The sequence below is a fragment of the Sceloporus occidentalis genome, unplaced genomic scaffold, assembly GCF_023333645.1.
Source record: "Sceloporus occidentalis isolate IW3139 unplaced genomic scaffold, rSceOcc1.0.p SCAF_60, whole genome shotgun sequence".
NCBI classification, from domain to species: Eukaryota; Metazoa; Chordata; class Lepidosauria; order Squamata; family Phrynosomatidae; genus Sceloporus; species Sceloporus occidentalis.
The window spans coordinates 842,826-855,004 of record NW_028317040.1 but is presented as its reverse complement, the minus strand read 5'-3'; positions in this window follow the sequence as shown (position 1 = coordinate 855,004).

Sequence of the window (12,179 nt, the reverse complement as noted above, 5' to 3'; positions counted from 1 at the left end):
TTGCTTGGGATTTGGGCCTCTGTGTGTTCTGACCTTGGAGAAAAGGCAGCTGTGTGTGTGTGTGTGTGTGTGTGATCGAACCTTCTCATTTCCCACCCACAGGAAGGAAAGAGGTTAATTTAAGGAGATCCCTCAAGTGTATCACTGCCAGGTTCCCCTGGAGAAACGGTAACATTGTTTAACTTTTCTAGAGATGTGTATTTTACTTTGGTTAAAGCACTCTATAAAACCTTCAAAAACAACTCTAATACTATAAGACTGCAATGAGTTCATGGAGAAAACACAGGTACTGGTAGCCTTTTATATTTTCCTCGCATTCCAGCTCTGGATTGCCCTTGGCACAAGAGAGCTAAAACTTGAGATGCTCCCATGCAGTGATGCACTAAAGGACAGGATATGAAGCAACTGTTCATTCTAAGTTGAGCACAGACCTCTGTGTCAGCCCCCATGTGGCCACTTTGTGACACTTAGAAGCCGAGCGCCACAAGATGGCCCTTTGGAAATGGTTGTTAAGTGGTTCTACCCCCTGACCATCCACCCCTCGGGTCCAGCCACACCCCTTCTGGGTCTGACATTGTCCCTCAACCAGAGCCAATTCTCCCAAAACAGGTGATTTGGCCACCTGAAATATTGCAGTGTATGAAAATGCATGCACATATGCATGTGACAAATTCATAGACAAAAGTGGACATTATAGACATTCTTGGTCAGAAAAAACATGGGTGCAGTGTCTGAAAAGAATCGCCTTAAAAAAGTTTGCAGGGGGGACCTGGCCTGAGATAATCTATGTACAATACGAAAATATCACTGCAAATACAGGAAAAGAACAAAAGGACAAGATAAAAAAGAAGTAGAGAAATAGAAAAGAAGGGAAAAAGTAATATTGCAGTAGATTGCATCATGAAAGCTCCTAACCTCAGTACTGACCCCATTTCAAAAGCAAATGATGACAAGAAGCAAACATTACTGTGGGTGGAAGTTGAATACAAGTTGAAGCTGCTGTCTTCTCTAAAAATACCTATTTCTTCAACTTTGATGAATGTGTAGGATTTGAACAGAAGGCTGTTTTCTACTTCACTTTTATACCTGTGTTTAATGTTCCCAACTTTATTCATGAAACTACAAAAGCTCTTGTAGCAATACATTTAAAGGAAGAAAGTATTCATATGTTAAAAAAGGGGCACACCTGTATTTTAAATTACTTTTCACGAAATGTATTGTTGCAATGTACCAGCATATTAAATACGTTTACAAATTAAATATTCAATTATGAGGCATCTTAATAATTGCTATTATTTTTTGTTCAAATACAAATGCTATCAAATAATGACACATTTGAAAGACCATGATTTGCATGTATACTTGTTTCTTATGGCTAGCAAATGAAGGGACCGTTTACTTTAAATGCTATTCATAGCATATTTCTATGCCATTTATAGTCCACAGTTCTGCAGTCCATTATTTTATGTGCTTGCATAGCAACAGCTTGTTGATTATACTGCTACTAGCACTTAAGAAGACATAAAACAAATAATAAACAAATATATATATATAATTGGAGGACAGGTGAATGCTGGAAAATATTACGGTCCAAGTTAAGACAAGTGATTACGGTGCAAATCCGGTATACATGTCAATTTCAAAGTCACTGAACTAAGGAAAAGAAAATGTTAACACGACTTTTAATACTTGAATAATTAATGTAGTTGTTAGAATTCTGTAATTGTCATAGCAACTGACTTCAACAAAAACAAGACTGTATGTCCTGAATGACACTCCAATATCCCCGTTCCCCCCCTAGGTTAACAGGTTGTAGCAGATGCCGAGCTGTTGGGATCTGAGGACTGGTCTAAGCTTGGTAGTGCTAGGTTTTCCTGGCAAATGCCATTATGTTCCAGCTCAGTACCAAGAATCCGGACTGCCAACAATTCTACATGTTTAATGCCAAATCTGTTAATGCAGATGTGTATAAAAGGCTGAGATGAGGCGTTCCATCTGAGGAAACTGCCCATAGAAGGTAAGTGATGAAAGGGACAAGTATGCAAGCAGAGACTCTGCCAGTCACAAGCCAGTTTCATCATGCTGTATAGTGTATGAATTATTACGTTTCAGAATATTTGGACTAGAGAATCCCATTATTCATTTTGAGATTGGGCTAAAAACCTGAGACTGGGTTAAACCCCCCTGAGGTAAGTGTAAGATCACACACGTTAGGCTGCATGCTATTCCACAGACTAGGTTTCATTTTGTATTGTCTGTTGGGATTATCTGTGATCATGCTCTTTGAAATTCCTTCATCTTGTTTCTGTAATACACAGTGTTCATTGTGTATAAATGAAAACATACACACATAATATGTTTATCCAGCTTTCCAGTCCTCAAGAGGCACAAAGGAAAGCCTGCACTTTGTTTGCCTTCAAATGGTTTGTAATCCAAAATAACAGCCTGTTAAATAGAACCTCTTTTTTAATAAAGTGTGGGAAGGTAAGAGAGCATCAAGCCCTGTAAGAACAAATAGAGATATTGCCTTGAGACATTGCTGTGGGTCTAAGCTGCTATATGTCATTCTTTGGTCTGCCTTGATTAGGATCCTTCAGCAGACTAGACAGCTTGGACACCACCACCCGATAAAATTTTAGAAAATGGAACACGTACATAATTGACATTTAGAGTGAGAATGGTTTTGCTTACAAGCGCTATCTCGTACTCATATGAGCACAAATTTCTTAGGTAGAAAATGACATAGCAAAAGAGATAGAGATTTCAAAGGAAATATATCATTAAAGGCATAATTAGAAATAGCTACATAATTTGGCAAGAGGAGTTTCATATTGATCATTCTGATCAGACTAGTAGATGTTTTAGTTTACTGAGATTTTGTCAATGGACGTTTTTTAATCAACTGCCTACTGGGAAGAAAAGGTTTGTTGGAAAAGGCAGGTCCAGATGAGCCATCGGTTATGCCTTTATTGCTGGCCGCATGGACAATCCTGTCCATTACTGTGCTGCCACCTGTTGGAAAATATTGCGTGTCTCTAGCATGGATGTCATTTATTGGGTGCCTTAATGGGCCAGGGCCATTTTTATTTGCCAGTCTGTTCCTGGAACAAGGACATCAGCAGTGACACTTGTTCGCCCTCTTTAATTTCTATACTTTTCAAATGATGGGGCCAAGGTAGGAATGGTTTCTCACATTTACACTCCAAACGGCTCTGGCATTTTGGGGGGAGGGTATTTGTTTTCATCAAAAGCAATCTTTGTTTTTTACATAACGCTGTATTAAACACACAAATGGTTTTCTTTTGTACTACTATACTGTAGTTAGGGATTGGTTAAATACTTCTATGATAATGAATCCAGCAACATTCTCATTGTCATAATTTCGTTTGCATGCCTGGTTTCCATGGGAACTGGAAACTCATCAGAATTTGGACATTTTCTGTTTAAAGGCATTTGATTGACAACGACAACATGTATAAATAGGCTTTTGTTACTGTTACATGTTTCTGTTCTGGACTTTTTTCTAGTGTTACACTAGACACTGTGCTTGCAAGAAATAGATTAAAATGCAGACGTAAAGAAATATAAAATCTGGCAATGAGAGACACGTTGACATATAGAACTATTATAATTTTATAATTCCGGTTATTTTAGAGGTTATTGGTCAACTACAAAGCCTATCAAGGACTGATTCAAAACAAACCTATTCCTGTACTTAGCAGATGCTGGAAGTCTAAAAGTAGGAGAGGGGAGGGAGACACTGTGCATACGAGAACAAACAAGGGCACCCAGAAATGATGTGCTTTTAATTGATATTGAATGCCCCAGTTTGCTAACCTCTTGAGTGTATTAATCAAGGCATTAATATTTTGGCAATATTTAGGCCTCTGTGTATTTACAATACTCAGGAGTTGCAGGGTAATTAACAACCATCTGAAATAATAATTCAATACAATATACAGTACTACTAAGGAGAAACCGGTTTTTATTGGATACCAATGTGTGAAAGATGGAGAACAAGAGGGGAAAAAAGCATTTCAGGCAAGACTCATAAACTGCACTGGAATAAGAGCATGACTCTTTGTAAAATTTGTAAACCTACAAATTATAGTTTATGGCCAGCAGTAGCACCACATGCAGACAGCTCCAACATTAGCAGAGTCTCTGAAACATGTTCCTTCTCACTGCCACACACATTCAATACCTTTTTACACAAGAAGAAGGAAATCCTAGAGGCCACCCTGAAACGGTAGTAGGTGTATGTTTGTTGGGTGACCCAGATCTTTTCCCCTTATGTTTTTTGGGGCTTTACAGTAGCAATACAGTTATGAAGGCTACCATTCAGCGTAATATATACATTTAACAAAATACACATAATCATGTCTATCTTTGCATTGTCCACAGACAAATTGTTAAATTATTTAAACAATCTTATATTTTAGACTTGTTGAGCAGTTAAATCCTCACTCAGTTTACATGTTGTTATTTTAAAGATCCTAAAGAACATCCAGGGCTATTGCATCTTGGTGCTATATATATATATATATATATATATATATATATATATATATATCCATACACAGATCAGCCATATTGTGTAGGTCCCCTTTTGCCAAAACAGACCTTACCCATTGAGGCATGGACTCCACTAGACATCTGAAGGTGTGCTGTGGTATCTGGCACCAAGACGTTAACAGCAGGTCATTAAAGTCCTGTTAGTTGCGAGGTGGGGCCTCCATGGGTGTGCCATGTGTTCTCCAGGTAACACACTACCTGATGTTAAACAACACGTGATTCATCAGACCAGGCTACCTTTTTCCATTGCTCCATAGTCCAGTTCCTCTGCTCACGTGCATCAATGAGCCTTCGCTGCCCATGATCCTGTTGTTGGTTCACCGCTTTTCCTTCCTTGGACCACTGCAGACCACAAATATCTACAGTTTTGGAGATACTCTGGCCCAGTCGTCTAGCCATCGCAATTTGGCCCTTGTCAAAGTTGCTCAGATCCTTATGTTTTTCTGCTTCTAACACATCAACTTTGAGGGCAGAATATTCACTTGCTGCCTAATATATCTCACCCACTGATATTCACTACACCTGTCAGTGGTCATAATGTTGTGTTTATCAGTATATATATATATATATATAGTTAGGTAGAGTATAAATATGATTCTGGTGCAGGTTTGGGAAAGTGGCCTTGTCAACATAGCAACCAATTAATTATCCTGCTGATTGGACCATCCTATTGATTTCTGAGGGGTTCTGATAAATTCACTTAGCAATAACCAGATTTTATATATATAATACGCACTGAACGGGCTCAACCTGACACATTTCAATGGGGTTTTTTCAGCATCAATAATTATTTAGAAATATAACCGTAACCACATATTATTATCATACAGAATGCAAATTTAATGAAATAACATTTCCCTCATTAAGTAAATTGGTGAACACATATGTTTTTTTAATGACAAGTTCTTAGTCTCATATATAGATTTTTTAAATCCTCATCTCAATGGCATGCAGATTACAAGGGGGAATAGTCTGTCCTTCAAAATTCTCATTTAAGATGATCTCTTTTTGTTGGTAAGCATACATTTCAAAAGCTACCTGAATTAATTTACTTTGTACAAAAACATTGTACCTGCTATTATGTTTTGTGTGCTTATTAACCTTCTACTGCTAGAGTCTATTGTGTATTCTGGTCTCAGAAAGTTTCTTCATTGCTTGCAATCTGTTTAAACAAACCACAGTATAGTTTTTATGGTGTATTCTTGCCATACAGTGTATTGCTCAGGCTGCCAATGCATTTTCATAAGGAGGAATGAAATGACCTGTGCAGTAACGTTAAATAGATTTTTACCATCATTGTCTTAGATTTATCAAGTGGTGAGGATTTATTTCAAGTGAGAAAATTTCTGGAAATCCTGTGTTATAACATGAATCTGATTTATAAAGCTGCACGTTTTCAAGAAGCTTTAATAAATCAGACCCCTAGAATAACAGGGGATTTAAAGAGATTTTCTTGCTGGAGATAAAATTACACCATGGAGTGATCTATGCCAAAATGTAATCTGGTATATTATATATCGACGATGCAGATGTCTTGAGCTCTGATGAAGACACACCAGCGGTATGGAAAGACGATCACCAAGATTTGTTGTAAGATGGTTTAGGATACATTCAACCATACACTGGTCACATGGAACTCTGTTCTCACTAAGCAATACTAAGAAACCATTTCTGGGGAGTGTCTTTATGAAAGGGTGGGGGTAGATATGCATATGGATGGAGCTAGTATCAGACTGCCTTTAGGGAGAAGGAAAAAGCTGAAAAGCAGGGACAAGTGGTTGGGGAGCAGACAGGACTAAGAGGTGGGTGTGGCCAAACTCCAATCTCTGGAGAAAGAAGAAACTGACCTGAAGACCCAGGTAACCAGGGCTTCATCAAGAGACCCCTGGTCAAACATTGAGGGTTCCCAAGTATAGGAAAGACAAGCAGTCAACTGGATTCGTTTTAGCAATAGGGCTGTCCCTCAGATGCATATTATACACTCCTTTTTGTGCTTAAGGAATAGCTGGTTGAAGGATAACATACTCTAAGGACATAATCTTACGGCTGTATTCATATTTTAAGATATTTCATCCCCCAATTTAAAAAAATAAAATAAGAAAAATCTGTGGTTAGCAAAAAACAGCAAACATCCGAAGGGAAAGCTGATCTTTATGAAATCCAGCATGTAAAACTGAGAGCCAACAAAAGGAAGTGATTAAGAGAGCAGTCTGAGAGAAGAGTTGAGGATGGGGACATGTGGACATATCTGAGTTAAGCCAGCAGCAGGAATATGCAGGGTATAACTGCAGATTCCATTGAGGAGAAATAGTGGAGGGGATGCAGTGGGTGTTGGAATGATTGTATAGCTTTACATCAACAGTTCTTTTTGGTTTCTTCACCAACACTCTTCTTTCTAACCACGGGACGTGATGTGGGTTAAATGGGAAGGATAACTGATTTATGTGGAAAAGAACATTTTTGCCATTAGAAAGACAATGGTGCATTAATCCCTGTCAAATATCCAAAAGCTGTTAGTAGAGGTTAGTGTGCCAAGTTTTTGGCAGCTGATCATGAGGGCACTAGAAAATGTTAATGGGACACTAGAAATTTTGGGGAGTTATAATCTGTATATGTTTTTTTTTAAATACACAGATTTTAACTACAAATCAATAGTATTCTACTACAATGTTTCCCATAGTAGCCAAAAGGTTAAATTGGAGACTGATCGCTAGCTTGCTTTGTGTGTGCTGAGATTTGTTTAATGCATGGAAGGATAGCCAGATCACAGTTTTATGCACCCTGTGTCTCATTTCCTCTGGTTACCATGACAAATGGAAGAAATGTTTATTTCTGAGCTGCAGAAATCCCTCAGGTATCCAGCCTTATTGTTTTTGCTGCTGTAAGATATATATATATATATATATATATATATATATATATCTTACAGCAGCATAAAGGGGATATAAAAGAAATCAATTATTTCAAAACTACAAAAAAATGGTAGATCCCTATCGACTATAACACCCTGTTGCCCTGTTGTATTTATAAGACAAGATTTTATAAGCTGACGGAGCTTTATGTATTTTGAACAAGTCTATTCATTAAGGACACAAATTGCATTAGTGCACCCTACGTTCATACTGTTAAAAGTCCTACAGGCAAAGCAATACACAGCTTAATACTGGCTGAATCTAGCAGGTGAACAACAGGTGAATGCGACGGAGAACACCTTACTCTGCTGTTAGCCAAAAGTTATTGCTGCAACTTTCACTAATACAACTGTTAGTAAACATAAATTCATATATTTTTGACAAAACATCCAACTGCTTCAAAACCTTTTTGCGTGAAAAGGGTATTGCCTATCAATACATTATGGGAATCTGCTTTTTTCAGCAAAGTAATGGAGATAGGTTGGTAGTCTCTGTATACAGAACCAGATTTTTTTTGACATCTGTCATTTTGGAAAAAATATTGTTTCGTTAAATATACCCAGGACATTTATATTCCATTGTTACTGTGCTATGTTGCTTTTAACAAAAAAGCTCCCTGGATTATCACTCTGCCCTTACTATAGCAGATGAAGTGCCATGAGCCACTGATTGCTTTTAACCTGTGCCCAATTTAATTTATCATACAACCTTGATGTTTCTTACCATTTCCTTCTTAAGACACTTATTTGGGTAGTCTGTGTACTATGATTACTTCTTAGAATATGTATAAACCTTTTTAGTGCTAAATTTCAGCATAATGAAATTATGGACAAAAACTCACATGATCCTTTGTATAGTTTCTTTATAGCTCATCAATAGGTGAGGAACCACAGGTCTGAAAGGTTTTCATTGAGTGGATAATGCAGAAAGCTGATGTCTTGGAGTTTTCTCCTTCAAATGATTTCCCCTATAAACTTTACATCTTCCTTGTCTTGCTGGGATGGAGTCAAGGGTCTTTAAGGTAAAGCTGCACTTAGAGTCCTCCATTTGTGAGAGGTGGTAAGGGGAGGCACTGGGAAGTGGGGAAGGGGCAGAGTTCAGGTGATCAGCAGGGTTCCTCATTCCTCCTGCTGTGTCCTGCCCAATTAGAGGGCCTGGTCAAAATAGTATTTCTTTTATTTTATTTTTAATGACTGGCCCAGGGGTCTACTAAGCTTTATTTAAGGATAGAAATTCTTTTCCTGCCACTTATGGAAGTTTATGAATGTTCGGGTGTGGGGATATATTAGTTATTCAGTTTAGTGCAAATGTCGGCTGAGGGAGACGTAGTAAATAACTTGATACAGATCACTGTAACAAACATAATCTGTGAGGTTCCTTTCTTTTTCACATGACTGTAGAAAGAACATTATCTTTGTATGTGTAATTACCGTATTGGCTCGAATACAGGGCGCACTTTTTTCCCCCACTTTAAGTTTTTTAAGTGGGGGGTGCGGCCTATATTCGGGGTCTAGCGCCGGGCAGGCGGCGGGGTTTGGATACAGATCCCCCGCAGCGGTGCAGGGGACCTGCATCCTAATCCCCGATACAGCCTCCCCTGCCAGCACTTCCCACGGGGGGGGGGGGTGCCGGCACGGGAGGTTGTCTAAGTGCATCGTGCGGACCATCCACACGATGCGTTTTACCTCTGCCCCCCCCCGACTTACCGGAGCAGACTCCCGGGTGTCTTGCGGGGCTGGCGGGGGACATCTACGCAATACGCGTACACAAGTTGTATACGCGTATTGCGTAGATGTCCCCCGCCGGCCCCGCAAGACACCCGGGAGTCTGCTCCGGTAAGTGAGGAGGACAGTGGTAGCATATCTCGGGCAGGGAGGAGGACAGTGGTAGCATATCTCGGGCAGGGAGGAGGACAGTGGTAGCATATCTCGGGGAGGGAGGACAGTGGCAGCATATCTCGGGCAGGGAGGAGGACAGTAGTAGCATATCTCGGGGAGGGAGGACAGTGGCAGCATATCTCGGGCAGGGAGGAGGACAGTGGTAGCATATCTCGGGGAGGGAGGACAGTGGCAGCATATCTCGGGGGGGGACAGTGTGGCAGCATGTTTTTTTGGTGCTTTTTTAAAGAAAAAAACTTTTTCTTTAAAAAAGCACCAAACTTTTAGGGTGCAGCCTATATACGGGGGCGGCCTATATCCGAGCCAATACGGAAGGGCCCTTTTCTAAACTATTTTGAACCGGCAGGGGGAGACGTAATGTCAAGTGACCCTGCAGTGAAATCAAGGCTGCCAGCACACACAGAGGGACAGCTGCAGGAACGGTGAAGGTTAAGCGGGGGCGGGAGGTGGGATATTAGTATATGTGTTTGCATATATATATATATCCATGTGTACTTCTGTGTGTGTGTGAGCATGCATGTGTACTTGTGTTTGTGTGAGCATGGATGTGTACTTTGTGTGTGTGAGGATGGATTTGTAATTGTATGTTTGTATGAGCATGGATGTGTAATTGTGTGTGTGTGTGTGAGCATGGATGTTTAATTGTGTATGAGCATGGATGTGTAATTGTGTATGTGTATGAGCATGGATGTTTAATTGTGTAAGTGAGGTGAGATGGAGTGTGTATTAGTGAGTATGAGTAAGTGTGTGTAATTATGTTGTACGTTGGAAGGAGGGGGGGCAAGGAGCAAAGAAGGCACAGACCAGTTGTGTAGGGGCAATGATGGCACAGAGCAGCTGTTGACAATGGGGGGCCCGGGGCAATTGTTCGCACCAGGGCCCCATGGTTTCTAGTTACAGCCCTGGCCTGGACACACATTGTGTTAGCATAAAAACAAAACATGCAACCTCCAATATTAAGCCATCAACTGAATTTACATAATTTGGTGGTTGCCAGTGCCCCTGGGTCATTCCCAGTCTGGCCTTGTTTATAAATCTAAATCACAAAGCAGTTTTTATGTGTAAATAAAGCCACTATGTAGGACTTTTCATGATGCAAGCATGGTGTTGGGCTACTTCCTAGGCTTTGAATTAGGCCTGAACTCTTAAACTCTGGGGCTTACATGCTAAATTGAAAGTAAGATTAAACATTTTTGTTTTAATGATTTCACTATAGTAAAGGCTAAAGCCAGCTAGTTTCTTTATGGAATAGCAAATAAGTGGTGGCTGTTTTGAGGCAAGTAGCTTATTTTTTGGACCTGATTGTGACTACCATTTTGGATTTAAGCGTTTGAATAATATACAGTATGTACATACTAGTTGTTTAAAACACTTCTACTTTCCACCTTCTGTGTTCAAGCCCCACCACATTATTTATAGTGTTCATCTTACTATAATTTCGCTGCTTTTACTATACCCACATTTTGCTTTAGGCAACATATGCATTATAAATATGTTCTTTTTGTCATGAACACATACACACATGTGTAGCTTTTGAATGTACTTCTGGTAGCAAATAATACTTAGCTTAGTATGTTTTTTTGGTTCTTCTCATGGTAGGAAACATGGTTAACATCACTCTTATACTGTATATACCTCATTCTATTTTCATACCAAGCTATCCTCCACACAGACTAGCAAAGTTTGGCTCAGATCTAGGTAATGACATATGGGGAGTTACCCAAGTGTTAATCCTGCTAAGAGGCAAGAGGTAAGCAGAGACTGATAGCTGCTGGGTTTCATTGGGTCATATCATATAACGTTCTTGTTGCCAACGCAATGTTGGGTCAGTTTCTGCTAGAGGAAAGCAAATCTCCCACACACATAGCATATTCTCACACAAACACGGCATCGTGAATGCTGTATTTAGTTAAACAGGAAAGGGGGATTCTTAAACTGCAGATGTTCTGGGAACTATATGAATTCAGCACGACCCTATATGATGGACAGCTTGTGTGACTAGATGTTTTTTGTCCTTTGTTTTGAAGAGAGTAGTGTCTTGCTTAAATAAAATATATACGTTGTTGTTCTGAAAATATTTTTGATAGCTTTGTGAAAAAGAAATTTAAAAAAATTAGCCAACTTCAACTGCTAAATCCAAGGGAACTGTTTGACACTGCTCTCTCCTGGTTCACTTCCTACTAGAGCCCTGCGCGGGACTGCTTTTTTAATCCCGCTCCCGCTGTTTTTAATCCCGCCCCCGCAATGTGGGGGTTCCGCTCCCGCCACATTTGTGACCAATCCCGCCCGCTCCCGCCACATTTGTGGCCAATCCTGCCCGCTCCCGCCGGCCTCCTTACCTGATTTCCCGCGCAGTCCCGCAAGTTGTTCCCTCACAGCATCTCTTCTCTTGCTCCGCCCAGGAACATCACGTGACTCCGCCTTGTTCCTGGGCGGAGCAAGATAGGAGACACTGTTATGGAGCAGCGAGAAGACAGCCTTGCGTGACTGCGCGGGATTACCGGGACCCGCAGGTACAGTGCCTGACCGCCCGCTGACTTCCCATTCATCCCCTACATTTAATCTGTCCCTAAAAACTGCTGTGTCCATCTTAAAAACATTGCCTGCATCCCTCCCTTCCTAACACAAGATGCAACTAAGGCTCTTGTCCATGCCCTCATTATCTCCCGCCTCGATTATTGTAACTCTGTCTTAGTTGGCCTCCCTCTTACCTGTCTCACCCTTCTAAAATCCACCATTAAAGCTGCTGCTAGACGTATCTTCATCTCCCATCACACTCCTCCCCTCTGTCAGG